The following is a 13,506-nucleotide window of genomic DNA, read 5'->3' on the forward strand; positions in this document are numbered from 1 at the left end:
TGAGCGCCTGAGAACCAAGCGCAATATTAGAGTAATTGAAGATTCTGAAGTTTTTCCAATAGCCCGAGCCAGGAGATCGGCTCCACGAACCCCTCGGGCGGGACCCATTAGGGTGTCCCGAAAACAAATGTTTAATGATCTACTCCGAGCAGGTGTTCAATTTGCCAAAATTGATGGGCAGCCCAATCACGTTCTGCTTCAGTTGTGGAAACAGCTGAAGGATGAACAAAAATTTCAAAACCGCCCCAAAAGACCGGGGATAAGGCTTATAGAACGACGACCAACAACAGTTTGGAATCTAGAAGACTTTGTCGTGCCAAATAGGAAAAAGAGGCCACCTCAGGTGCCTCGGGTCACAGTACCAGAGGCATCAGAGGTAAAAGACTTGAATCTGGCCCAGTTTATGGCGTGATGAGGGACGTCAGTCACCCTAGGGCCTCTAGACGGGACCGGAGGCCCTATGTGGAATTGACAATATATTGGTCCCGAGAGAATGTGCAGAAGGTTATGGCCCTCGTTGATACTGGGGCGGAAACATCTATAATATATGGAGACCCAACAAAATTCAGAGGGAACAAAGTAATGATTGGAGGCTTTGGGGGACAGACCGTTCCAGTCACCCAAACTTGGGTAAAATTGGGGGTCGGGCGCCTCCCACCACGGGAATACAAGGTATCTATTGCTCCAATTCCGGAGTACATATTGGGAATTGATATCTTGTGGGGTCTGGCTCTCCACACAACAGTGGGAGAGTTCCGGTTGCGGCAGAGATGCATTAGTATCCGGGCAATTCAGACAATATTGAGAGGCCATGCAAAACATGAGCCTATTTGTCTGCCCAAGCCACGTCGGATTACTAATGTAAAACAGTACAGACTCCCAGGTGGGCAGGATGAAATAACAAAAACAGTGCAGGAATTAGAAAAAGTGGGTATTATAAGGCCTGCACATAGCCCGTACAACTCCCCAATATGGCCAGTGCGAAAATCGGATGGAACATGGAGGATGACAGTGGATTACAGGGAATTAAATAAGGTCACGCCGCCCGTTCATGCAGCCGTACCCAATATTGCCTCCCTAATGGACACACTAAGTAGAGAAATTAAAACGTATCACTGTGTCCTAGACTTAGCGAATGCATTCTTCAGTATTCCAATTAGTGAAGAATCACAAGACCAGTTTGCATTCACATGGGAAGGCAGGCAGTGGACTTTTCAGGTTCTGCCGCAAGGGTACGTGCATTCACCTACTTTTTGTCATAATTTGGTGGCGCGTGATCTGGCTAAGTGGCAGAAGCCACATAATGTAAATTTATATCATTATATTGATGACCTCCTGTTAACATCCGATTCATTAGAGGCGGTGAGACAAGCAGCAGATTTATTGATAGCTTATCTGCAGAAGAGAGGGTGGGCTATAAACCCACAGAAGGTGCAAGGTCCGGGGCTATCTGTAAAATTCCTGGGAGTAATTTGGTCCGGAAAAACCAAAGTACTACCCAGTGCAGTAGTGGATAAAGTCCAAGCGTTCCCAGTCCCTACAACATCGAAACAGCTACAAGAGTTCTTAGGTATATTGGGGTATTGGCGCTCCTTTATACCTCACTTAGCTCAGTTGTTGAGGCCATTGTATAAGCTTACCAAGAAGGGTCAATCGTGGAACTGGGGGAAGGTAGAACAAGATGCTTTCCAACAGGCAAAGCTGGCAGTTAAACAAGCCCAGGCATTGGGTATATTTGATCCGACCCTCCCAGCTGAACTAGACGTTCATGTTACCCAGGATGGTTTTGGCTGGGGCCTGTGGCAACGCCAGAGTTCTGTTCGAACCCCCATTGGATTCTGGTCTCAGGTTTGGCACGGAGCAGAAGAAAGATACAGCATGATTGAAAAACAGTTATTGGCTGCCTATTCAGCGTTACAAGCGGTAGAGCCAATAACGCAAACAGCAGAGGTTATAGTTAAAACTACATTACCGATCCAGGGGTGGGTAAGAGATCTAACTCACCTTCCTAAGACAGGGGTGGCCCAAGCACAGACGGTAGCACGATGGGTCGCCTATCTAAGTCAAAGAAGCAGCCTGTCTTCGTCTCCACTCAAGGAGGAATTACAGAAGATCCTAGGCCCAGTGACATATCGCAGTGATACGCCGAAAGAACCAATGGTCGCTCCACCAGAGAAGAGCCCTGTTCAGGAAGGAAGATATCCTATTCCTGAAGATGCCTGGTATACGGATGGGTCCAGCAGAGGCAACCCGAGCAAGTGGCGAGCTATAGCATACCATCCCTCTACTGAGACAATCTGGTTTGATGAGGGGGATGGTCAGAGCAGCCAATGGGCAGAATTACGAGCCGTGTGGATGGTTATAACTAAAGAACCTGGTGATGGCATCCTGAACATCTGTACGGATAGTTGGGCCGTGTACCGGGGGCTTACTCTGTGGATTACGCAGTGGGCTACCCAGGAATGGACTATCCACGCCCGACCGATCTGGGGGAAAGACATGTGGGTAGACATTTGGAATACAGTCAAACACAGGACGGTATGTGTCTACCATGTCTCTGGTCATCAACCCCTGCAGTCACCAGGAAACGATGAAGCGGACACACTGGCCCGAGTTCGATGGATTGGGAATTCACAATCCGAAAATATTGCCCGATGGTTACATCAGAAGCTACGGCATGCTGGACAAAAGATAATGTGGGCAGCTGCTAAAGCATGGGGGCTGCCTGTACAGCTATCTGATATCGTCCAAGCATGTCAGGACTGTGACGCTTGCTCGAAGATGAGACCAAGACCGTTGCCTGAAACAACATCCCACATTGCTAGAGGATATAGTCCTCTTCAGAGATGGCAGGTTGATTACATTGGGCCCCTCCCTCGGTCTGAGGGGGCGAGATATGCCCTGACCTGCGTTGATACTGTAAGTGGACTGCTGCAAGCCTATCCCGTACCAAAGGCAAATCAAGCATATACAATTAAGGCACTCACTAAACTGATGTCTGCATATGGGACACCTCAAGTCATCGAGAGCGACCAAGGGACTCACTTTACTGGAGCGATGATACAGCGCTGGGCAGAAGAGAACAACATTGAATGGCGATTCCATCTGCCATATAATCCAACAGGGGCAGGCCTTATTGAACGCTACAATGGTATTCTTAAGGCTGCCCTGAAGACAGACTCCCAGTCCCTGCAGGGGTGGACAAAAAGATTATACGAAACCCTGCGGGACTTGAACGAAAGACCTCGGGATGGCAGACCCAGTGCTCTGAAAATGTTACACACTATATGGGCCTCCCCTCTTAGGATTCAAATTACAGGTGCTGATAATGAGGTAAAACCGCAGGTTGGTAATGACAATAATCTTCTGCTCCCTGCCCCTGAGAATCTAAAACCAGGAATCCATAAGATAAATTGGCCCTGGAAGGTGCAAGTAGGACCCAAGTGGTGTGGCCTACTTGCACCTTGGGGGAGACTATTGGAGGTGGGAGGTTCAGTTACCCCCTCGGTGATAGGTACATGGCCTACTGACATCGTGGTCAATACTCCGGTCTTTATTGCTAAAGGGACACCCATCATGTCCCTATGGCAGATCAGGACTCCTCCTCTGGTGCCAGATATAGTTATACAGCCACAGATATCTGGCCAGAGAGTATGGTATCGGAGGCCGGGACATAATCCGGTGCGAGCAGAAGTATTGACCCAAGACAAGAATACGGCCTGTATCTTGCCCTGGAGGGCAGACCTTCCTCTCCTGGTACCCTTGAAACATCTGTATTACTCTCCCTAAGATTCTAAGCCTCTAGGACCATCAGAGAACAATTTGTGTGGACTGATGAAACGCAAATGGACCTGCACCTCGAGATGGCTTGTCTCCAGTAACATCTATCAAGCACTGGCCCACGGAAGATCGTGAATACCCATCCAATCATCATTTGAATAACATCAGCATTCGGTGCGACGGGAAATTGTATCAGCGTCGCGTTGGGTCTCTGTGATAAGGGAAAACTCACCTAATCATTGGTTCACGCTGTGAAGGGGTGGAGTGTATGGGAGATTGGTAATCACAGCCTGAACCTCTGATTAATCAGCTGAGGCAAGTATGGGGTCAGCTGTGGGAGCACAGGTGAGAGTGATGTAGCTGTGCTCCCGGGAGGGGTGGAGCTTGACTCCATCCCCTCTGAGACCTCATTTAAGGGCTGACTCCCACTGGAGCAGTATCTCTTGGAGATCGCTCACCAGGGAGGACTGCCTCAGCTGCTTCAGTCAAGGCACCACCATTGGTGAGTTTTTCCTTTACTTATTCACTTATATACCTTCTGTACATTTTGTTTCCATCTGTACATTTAAAACCAATACACACACACACAGGTTCAGCTTCTTCTGAGTCCACTCCTTATCAAAACTTCACTGCATTTGAAAAAAGTAAAATACATTTAAGTAAGTGCTCAAGTAAGCAAAACATCTAGGGTGAGCAGCTGTTTGTAAAGAAGCTGCCAAAAATACAGGATCAACCTCATTTGGTTGATTTTTGTGGCTATCTTAAGGGAAAATATTTCCCTGGACATTCATAACTATTCTCTGGGTTGGCAGAGTGGTTTTCTGGGAGCATGCAGCCTCAGCTGTACTGGTGACTTGCCTTTCTTTTGTGTGCTCCTGCTGAGAAGTCAGGATTAACTTTTCCTCCCCTGCAACTTTCTTAGTGGGAGACAGATTGGTTTATTTCTAAAACATGATTGTAGCCAAATTAAATGGTTCCCTCTTCTATCAGTGTTTTTTTTTTTTTTTTGTTTTTTTTTTTTTTTTTTAACCTAGCAATGGATAGGAAACCTGGACCATGGTTATCTGTAGGCAAATAGTGTATTTGACAGAAGTGCCAAGATTTCAGTCTATGGGAGTCTGTAGTTTACATGTCTCTGTGTTAATTTTCTACCTCAGGGTATTCCAGCAGCTTCAGTTGTTGAGTCATGCAATTTAAAGGACAGTGCCAAGGTAAGTAGGTCAAGCTTATCTCTGGTTGCCTCCAGCAAAGCTATGACTGTGATTCTGACCACAACAGGGTTTCAGATTCATTTAACAAAGCTGATGGCGTGATATGAAAAATAACAACCAATTGATGATCCAAAAGTGGTCTAAAATCCTGCAGAAGCCTCATGTTTTAGCCTAGTGCTTGGGCACACAAAATGAAGGTGTGCTTGATGTCTAGCTTACTGCATTATGAAAAATCAGGAAACTGAGGCAAATGCTTAAAATATTTCGTTTGTTATAATTATTTTCTCAGCCTCCTGAGGTAGGTCTCTGTGTCAGTGCAGCAAAGATATATTCATAAAATCCTTTTTTTGTGTGTGTGAAGGAGCATTGGCACTGGAGAACAGAGTCAGAGTCATGTGTGGAGGGAGGGAACTATTGGATAAAAGAGATCCGTGCCACTTCAATGAGACTCTTTTATCCAGGGTTGGTGAGAGGTGGAAAGGAAGGAAATCCCCAATGACATCTGCTTAAGTTTGTTAAAATTATGACATTTTGTCTCTTCTTCCCTCACTGAGGTACCAGTGCAGAATAGGAAGGAATCAAAGAGAAAGCTATTTTCACTGCAGAGTGATGCAATTAATTCATCGCGTGCCCTTGAATGAACCCCCATGTTTTATAGCTGACCCTGAAAGTTCTTTTTTTTTTTTTTTTCATTTCATTTCTCCCTCAGCTTCTGCCCTATTTTTAGAGCTTGTTTTCTCAGGAGCTTTCATGGTCTATTTTTAAAATACTTTGCAGGCTGCCAAACTATTGTTACTTTCACTAGGGTGAGATCAACACAGTGCCTGTAGTAAAGCTGTGCAGCATCTACAATAGATTGCTTGTTTGTTTGTTTTAATCAGGATAAGAATTACTGACTGTGAAAAAATGCTTTTGCAAATACAGCCCCTCTGTGAACTGATTTATTTCCATAAAACATCCTTTTGCTTGTTTTATGACTTTCCCCTTTTCTGAAACAACCATTGGTCTGGCCGTTGGATTGCTCACTACTGCATGAACCTGATCTGTACATTATTAGATCATCCAGAGTGACTGAAAATCAGGTTTGGTCCAAGTATTGCAGCAATTTTAATGTTTTTATAAAGCTCCTATTCTTGACTTTTATTTTAGTAATAGGTTAAACAGTTCTGTTGTTTAAAAGATTTTGAAGAGCTTAAGATACTGAAAAGAGTAAAGTAAATATTAAAAAAGATTAAGGAATAGCAAATACTAGTAATAATCATAATGCTATGTTTTTGTTTGTTTGTTTGTTTGTTTTTTACATTTTTCAAATGAGCCCAGGATAATTACAGCTTCTTTTTACCTGTGGGGGGAAAAAGTCAGGAATAGTTATGTAAAGATGTAAGAACAGAGATACCGCTTATGTAAGCAGGCACTGCTCCACCAATCTCACTCTAACTAGTTGATGTGGGGAAATAACTGTCTACAAAGGGAGTTGGTCTCTGATTTACCACTGAGTTACTGTTGATTCATAAGCCACCACGCACACATGAGCTTAACATAGTATCTGCTCATATCATGCTATGATCCCTCAGAAATGGCATTCCTTGGGGATCAGTGTTGGGACCAGTGCTGTTTAACATCTTTGCAGGTGACATGGACAGTAGAATTGAGTGCACCCTCAGGAAGTTTGCAGATGATACCAAGCTGAGTGGTTCAGTCAACATGCTAGAGGGAAGGGATGCCATCTAGAGGGACCTGGACAGGCTTGAGAGGTGGACTCATGCAAACCTCACTAAGTTCAACTAGGTCACATGCAAGGTCCTGCACCTTGGTCAGTGCATCTAACATGGAAGTGAGTACGAAGTAAGGTTATGTCACTGAATTCCTCCATGTGCAAAGGAAGGCACCCAATGACATTCATCGATACTTGCTGAATGTTTATGAGGACCAAATGGTGAATGTTAGCACAGTGAAGTGGTGAGTGGTGTGTTTTATCCTTGGGAACAGTGGCAGTGGGCTCAGCGCAGCATGCATGTATTCTCTTGTTCACTACTGGCAAAAATAACGAACGGTAGTGACTGCTGAAAAATAGTGTTTCATAGCTGAGAATTTGCTCAGTCACATGGTGTTATTTTGCTCTTTGTATCTGTTGTAGTTCCCATGGAAATAAACAGGAGGCATTACTTTCAGAGTGACATAGATAAATTAGAAGTTGCAGTGAGGGTGGAGGAATACAGGGCAAATTATAGACCTACAAGTAGTACTTTCTGATGAACTTATTTGTAAGAGTCAAGCATCTCCACCACATACTGAAGCAGACACAAAGGATCATTTGTCATAGCCTGTGATGACAGCAAAGATATCAGCAGGTAATGAGATGTGAGCTGCCAGCTCCTTGGCATCTTTCTCTACTTCTGGAGCATTAACTTTTATCTGTAAGCATTCCTGCTGCAAGAAACAAAACCACACCAGTACTACCAGGTCTGAGTCTTGCCAGTTTACTTACACGTTTGTATGTTTAAGAGTAAAGTTGTTGGAGTTCAGTATATAAAGTGGTAGCTGGTAAGAGAAACAGTGATAATGGTGGGCTATTTGGATAAGAGAAGAGGTGCTGTCAGTGAGTTTATGGCACCTTCCGGTACTAGCCATAAATGAAACTGGCCTAGGCTGCTTTTAAGGAATTGATTAAATCCTTTTTCTCAAACTTGAAGGTCACGTAGTTGCCTTATAAGAAGCAAACAGGGTTTAGGTATTGAAGTTCTCTTTGCTTCAGATCCATTCATATCATTACCATATTCATTAAGAGATATGAGTCAGATCTCACCTCCATTTGCCCTTTCTACCTCACTGCAGTTGAACAATTAATAAAGGCTGACATGAATCCATGCAGTACTGGATCATCCAGCTAGACTAGTGGGGTCTAGAACAAAATGTAGGCATTTATTATGTTTATGTTGAACTATCAGTAATATATATGGCTAACTGCATATGATAAGTGCAGGAAGAAGGACAGTATCTGGCTCTGACAAATGGCTTCTTTAGAGCAAGAAGCCTCTTACATGTTGGGATGCATTCAAATGGGCATCATGTGTTTATATTCTTTTGTTGTGTGCCTGCAGCATTTCTGTTCTAGAAATTAATTGTGGGTGGTCCTTTGTGGAGCCAGTAGTTGGGTTTGATAGTTCTTGTGGGTCCCCTCTGTTGTGGTTTTGTGATTTCTGTTGTTGGTATTCCACATCAGAACATCATGCAGAACAGTGACAGTTAAAGAGTTAATGTCCTGGTTCCATGTTACCGCCATTTGGGGCATTTTGGGTTCCTGGAGGGGAGGGGCGGCATCCCCAGAGAACTTGGCGTGAAGAGGATGTGGGGTGGGACTCCAGACCGGATCATTATATGGCAGAGAAGACTTAAGGCCATATTTCTGTGCCTGCAAGGGGAGGTTCCTAATCAGAAAATCACTCTGAGAATACTGTGGAGCCCCATTGCTTTGGTGTGTGTTTTGCAAAAGCATGCAGCTAAATAATCATGGATTTAGAACAACCAATTGTATGTGAATGCTATTTTTGGAAAGCACAGCACAGAAATACAGCACATGCAGCACATGTGAATTGGGAAAGTACAATCTATTTTTGGAGTCTGCTTGCATATTTGCTGAGTCAAGGTGTGCAGAGAAGTTCTGCATCTAACATTTCTTATATCTGCTTTTGTGAGGTCATTGGCTTTTAAGAAATTTGTGAGTCCCACAAAGTCCTTTCTCCCTCAGCACTGTAGGGAAATTAATTAGAAAACTCCAAAAATAACTGGAGAATAAGAGGTAGAGAAAAAAGGGAGACAGCCTTGTGTTAATGGGTTGGATTGTGAAAACCTTATAGTTACGCATGTGCACAGAGACCATAAAAGCTTTAAGAAATATGGAAAGGGAAAAAGTGGATCCGAAAGAAAATAGCAAATTTACATCTTATTCTATTTTTGCTAAATCAAACACATATTTAGGGAGTATAGGGAGTATGCCCTAAAGGAAACAGTAATTGGAGAAAAAACAACAACAACAACAAAAAAACACTGAAATAGCATTGCATGAAATGAAGCCTCTGAATGCAACTCAGAACTGCTGGAAATCTGAGTGGTCATCTCATTCAATACTCATGTCCAGAAAACTAACCTGAGATTCATGTTTGTAAGCAAATCTCAACAAACTAGTTTTACCTAGTTTTACCTGTGTTTTAGTTTGGCTTAAAAAGGTCTCCACCTTCATCCTTTTCTTCAGTTTGACCAGGCAATTAAACATCTGACTATTTTTTCACATTTCATCAGTAGCTTCTGAGGTTGTATAGACAGAATCCTTATCCATATACTAATAAGCCACCCATTTGTACTTCATTATCATAAAACTTGGTCATTCTGCTTAGCCATTCCTGCAGTTGCCACGTTTGGCAACTCTCTGCCCAGATGGTAGCAGCATTGGCAAGGAATTTTTTCAGAGCTATATACAAATCACACTATGTCTCCTTGGATGGATTAGAGTCAGCACCATCATAACTGCAAATCCACACATCCACTTTTGCAAGCAGAACCATGCAGGAAAACAAAATAACCTGCACAAATCTGCCATGCTAATAAGCCTCACCTGCTCTAAGTAAAATTAGGGATAACAGATTTTTTGCTTAATTCACATTGCATTTCTCGCTCATAGTGCAAGTTTGGCCCTTTTCCATTGGAGAAACTGAGGTACAGCATATTGAAATGCTATTGAAAGCTCAAGCATACAGCCAAGAGCAGAACACTTTGGCAGTGACTGCACTGTGTACAGAAGTGATGATCTTAGTGTTAATTCAATATCTATTATTTTGAAAAAATAATGTACACTAATACTCGTTTTTGCATTCTCTTTACTCCCAGATTGTCTTAACTGTCTGACCACTTGTGTCTGAAGAGACATGCCACATTCTCATGGGTCTGTATAGTACTCACAGATAGGTAATTATCAGTAAATTACAGTTTAAAATGACAGTTACAATGTCTTGCATAGATCAGATAAAATTGAATAGCCTATTTTATTTCTGGATTGCTGAATATCTTAGATACTAACTGCATAGTCTGGAGGAAATAGTGTCATCAATACATATAAAATGGACTTCCTTTGGAAACTGAAAAATTCATTTCGAATTCACTGCTTCTTTGAATTGTCTGAAACATGTTAATTCACAAGAGTTAAACTCAGAGCATGATGTTTAGCTCTTAGAAGCGACTAGTCTCTTCAGTATAGGAGTTTTGTTTTCAAAGCAAGTGCCATTCTTACTTGCATTAATATGAACGAGAATTGTGTTACACCAGATACCTGTATCTTAAGAGGATAAATAAAATCATCTGGTCTTTGACAAGCAATGCTTCTTTTAGAGCAAGTCATTTTGATCAAAATAAGCAGTGAATAATTTGCAGGTCTTTTTGGATCACCAGAACAAAACCAATGTAGGTTTAGTACTGCTAGGAGTGACTTTATAGAACAGATAGCTAGAAGTTGCAGGCCCTCCTTATTAACAGCAATAAATGCTGTGTGAAATTCTCCTCTTCTGGACTGTGATTCAGCTGAGGGTTAAGACATACTTTCAGATGATTACATGCCACTAAGGTATCTAAACCCTCCTGTGAGCCCTATTTGACTATATACACAGAAGCCTTCTTTGACACTTTGAGGGACCCTATGACACCCTGGGTATACCAGCAACTTCTGAGGGTTTGTAGGCATGGCATGTGGCACCCTCCTCAAACAGAGGATAGAAGCCAAACCAGGGACTCCCTCAGCCATATCAAGTAACATGAAGTATCCATGTTTGAACTGAGCCATGGAGATCCTGTCATGAAGCAATGGAGCTGATAGAGAGATTTTTGGTCTGAAGCAGGTTTCATCTGGCTAGTGAGCTGTCACTGAGCTCCAAGAGCCTGCACTGGATGTATTTTCCCAGTTACAGAGGGAATTTAAAAACAGACATTACAGATGCTAGCACAGACACGGTCTTCAGCTTGAACTCAATCTTTCCCTGACTGATAGATGGAAAATGAGATTGTGTTAATACAAACCTGCCCCTGTTCTCACTGATAAGAGAATCAAGAATAAGAATGGAAACAAACTAGTCAGACCAGTAGCAGTGAAACTGTTTTGGAACATATCATGCTTTTATGCTTTTTTGTTATTGGTATTCCACATCATAACTCATGTAATGCACTGGGGGTTAAAGACTTAACTGATCCAGTTCCATGGAATACTGATATTTCCAGGTCTCTGGCTTTCAGAAAAGAAGAACTATATCTCCCAGAAGAATTCTCTGTTCCCTTTCTGTTTTCTGTTTAGGGTGAAAGATAAAGCTCTTCACGAGTCAGCAGATTGTTCCTTTCTCAGATAGTGAAAGCAGGAATGAGTCACAGGCACTCGTAGTCAGCTAAGTAAGCAGTGAAGGATTAAGCTGTGCCACAGGCAATGACAAGGCCATCAATCATAGGGCTCAGTTAAACACTGCAGCCTCCATGGGCTTGTCAATATTCAGATGCCATGTTAAACACCAGTTGTCCCTCTCTACAGTTACAAAGTGATGCTCGTAATTCTTTTAGTGAAGTTATGGACTTTGTCAGGTAGCATGTTGAAGTATGTAAAGGCGTGATCTAATGGTTTCACAGTGAAACTTGAACTACAGGATGAAAAGGGCCAAGGAAGCACTAACTAAATGAAGGAACAGTTTGTCTAACTGCTGATTTTTGTAAGTATGCAGTGAGAGAAAGCATTGCAGAGAAGTACATTCATGATGCGTAATAGATTAACAGTATAGGAACTTCTTCAGCTTGGGTTCATATTGCTTTTTGTTAGACAGGAGTTCTGAAGTTTGCTTTCTCCTAGACCAAATGAAACACAGCAATTCTTATCTCGCTTAGAGAAAACACCTGCAAACATCTACTGTGAGGCAAGTGTGGAATCTGACAATTCCCTAAGCATAACCCTTCCCACTTCCTACCCATACTTGTTTCAAAGTACATTTGGATTTGAGACATGATGTGTCAGTAGTAGAGGCAAGCAAATGATGCACTCACAGCAGCACAGTGTTACAAGTTTTATTCATCATATACACACACAGGCATCCATTTTAGATAATCCTAGTAAGTGACAAGCAGAAACTCCCTACACACTATTACTTACCAACCCTTGAGAGACAGCAAACTGCCAAAAAGGAAAGAGAAGGAACACAGTGGTGGATCTGATAGGTAGTGCCAGCAGAGTGTCCTGTACTTCAAAGTGCACTTTTCCTCTCTCACCCACTGCAGCCTCTCTCCTGCTTTTATTTTCCCCTGAGTTTGCAGGTTTTTTTCCACTTGCACACTGTACCCACGTGGCCAACATGTGATACACAGCCCAAGTGGAACACCTGATTGCAAAACAAGTCATTTCAAAACCAAGATGAATTACTAAGGTCAGCTCTCTCTACACTTACTTTAAAACTATCAGAATACTTTGTTTTGTTCCAGGATCACTCTTCAGTCAGGGGCCTTTAGGTCTCCCCAACACAATCCTGCATTCACGTGACTCTGTAAAGCAGAAAGGACAGTCATCACCATCTCACCCTTGACTTGTTGGTAATTGATTGTTAGGTTATCCAGCCATTGTTGTAAAGACCCATCTTCTTTTTGAAAGTTCCTACACTTTCAGCTTTCCTCTGGCAAATGAAGGAACCCTTTCAATTAATTATATGAGGATTGCTCCCAGAGAAGATTGCCAAGATACTCAGGAGAGTGGTCTAAATATTTCCCTGTTTCTGGAGGCTTACATCCTATGTTTAAAAACAGTGATTTTCTGTATCTCATCCTTATCTTGACAATTAGTTGTTTTGTTTTCTAGTCCAGTTGCAAGACTAGCAACAGATTCTCTGCTAATTTTTTAGAGAATACATTGATCATGACTGCATGACCCTTTTTTAAACCCATTTCTACACAATGATTCCCACTGAGTATTAGCACTCAGGTAGAAAGACCCTGAAGACTAGTAAGAAATCTAAAGTGCAGGTTGCTTGTCAAGGATTTGAGCTGCTGGAAAAATATTGGGAGATCCTTGTTTTTTTCACCTAGTGGAAGAGAGCATGCAGCTGCCCGGGCATTCCTCTTCTCTCCTCCACTGGGAGAGGAAGATGGTGCTGCATGCAGTGTATGTGTAGTACAGACAATAGTTTATCCTGAGACATGAGGGAAAAATGGGTGACCATTTTAAAGGCTGAGACATGCCTACAGAAACAAGAATGCAGACTGTGATTGCAGTGGTCTTTGCTTATATGAAGTTTGTCTGAAGTGGAGATATAAATATACACACACACACACACACACGTTTTTTTTCCCCTGCAACAACTGCCTTTGCAATATGATTGGAATCTTATGAGATTTTTTTGTTAACGTTTGAGTTCACGATTGCATTTCAGGATTTACCCTGAAATTAGGTCTACGTGGGACCTTGTGATAGAAATTAATTACTGTAGATCTCAGATATAAGACACGC

The sequence above is a fragment of the Excalfactoria chinensis genome, chromosome 1 (genome assembly GCF_039878825.1).
Source record: "Excalfactoria chinensis isolate bCotChi1 chromosome 1, bCotChi1.hap2, whole genome shotgun sequence".
In the NCBI taxonomy this organism is placed as follows: Eukaryota; Metazoa; Chordata; class Aves; order Galliformes; family Phasianidae; genus Excalfactoria; species Excalfactoria chinensis.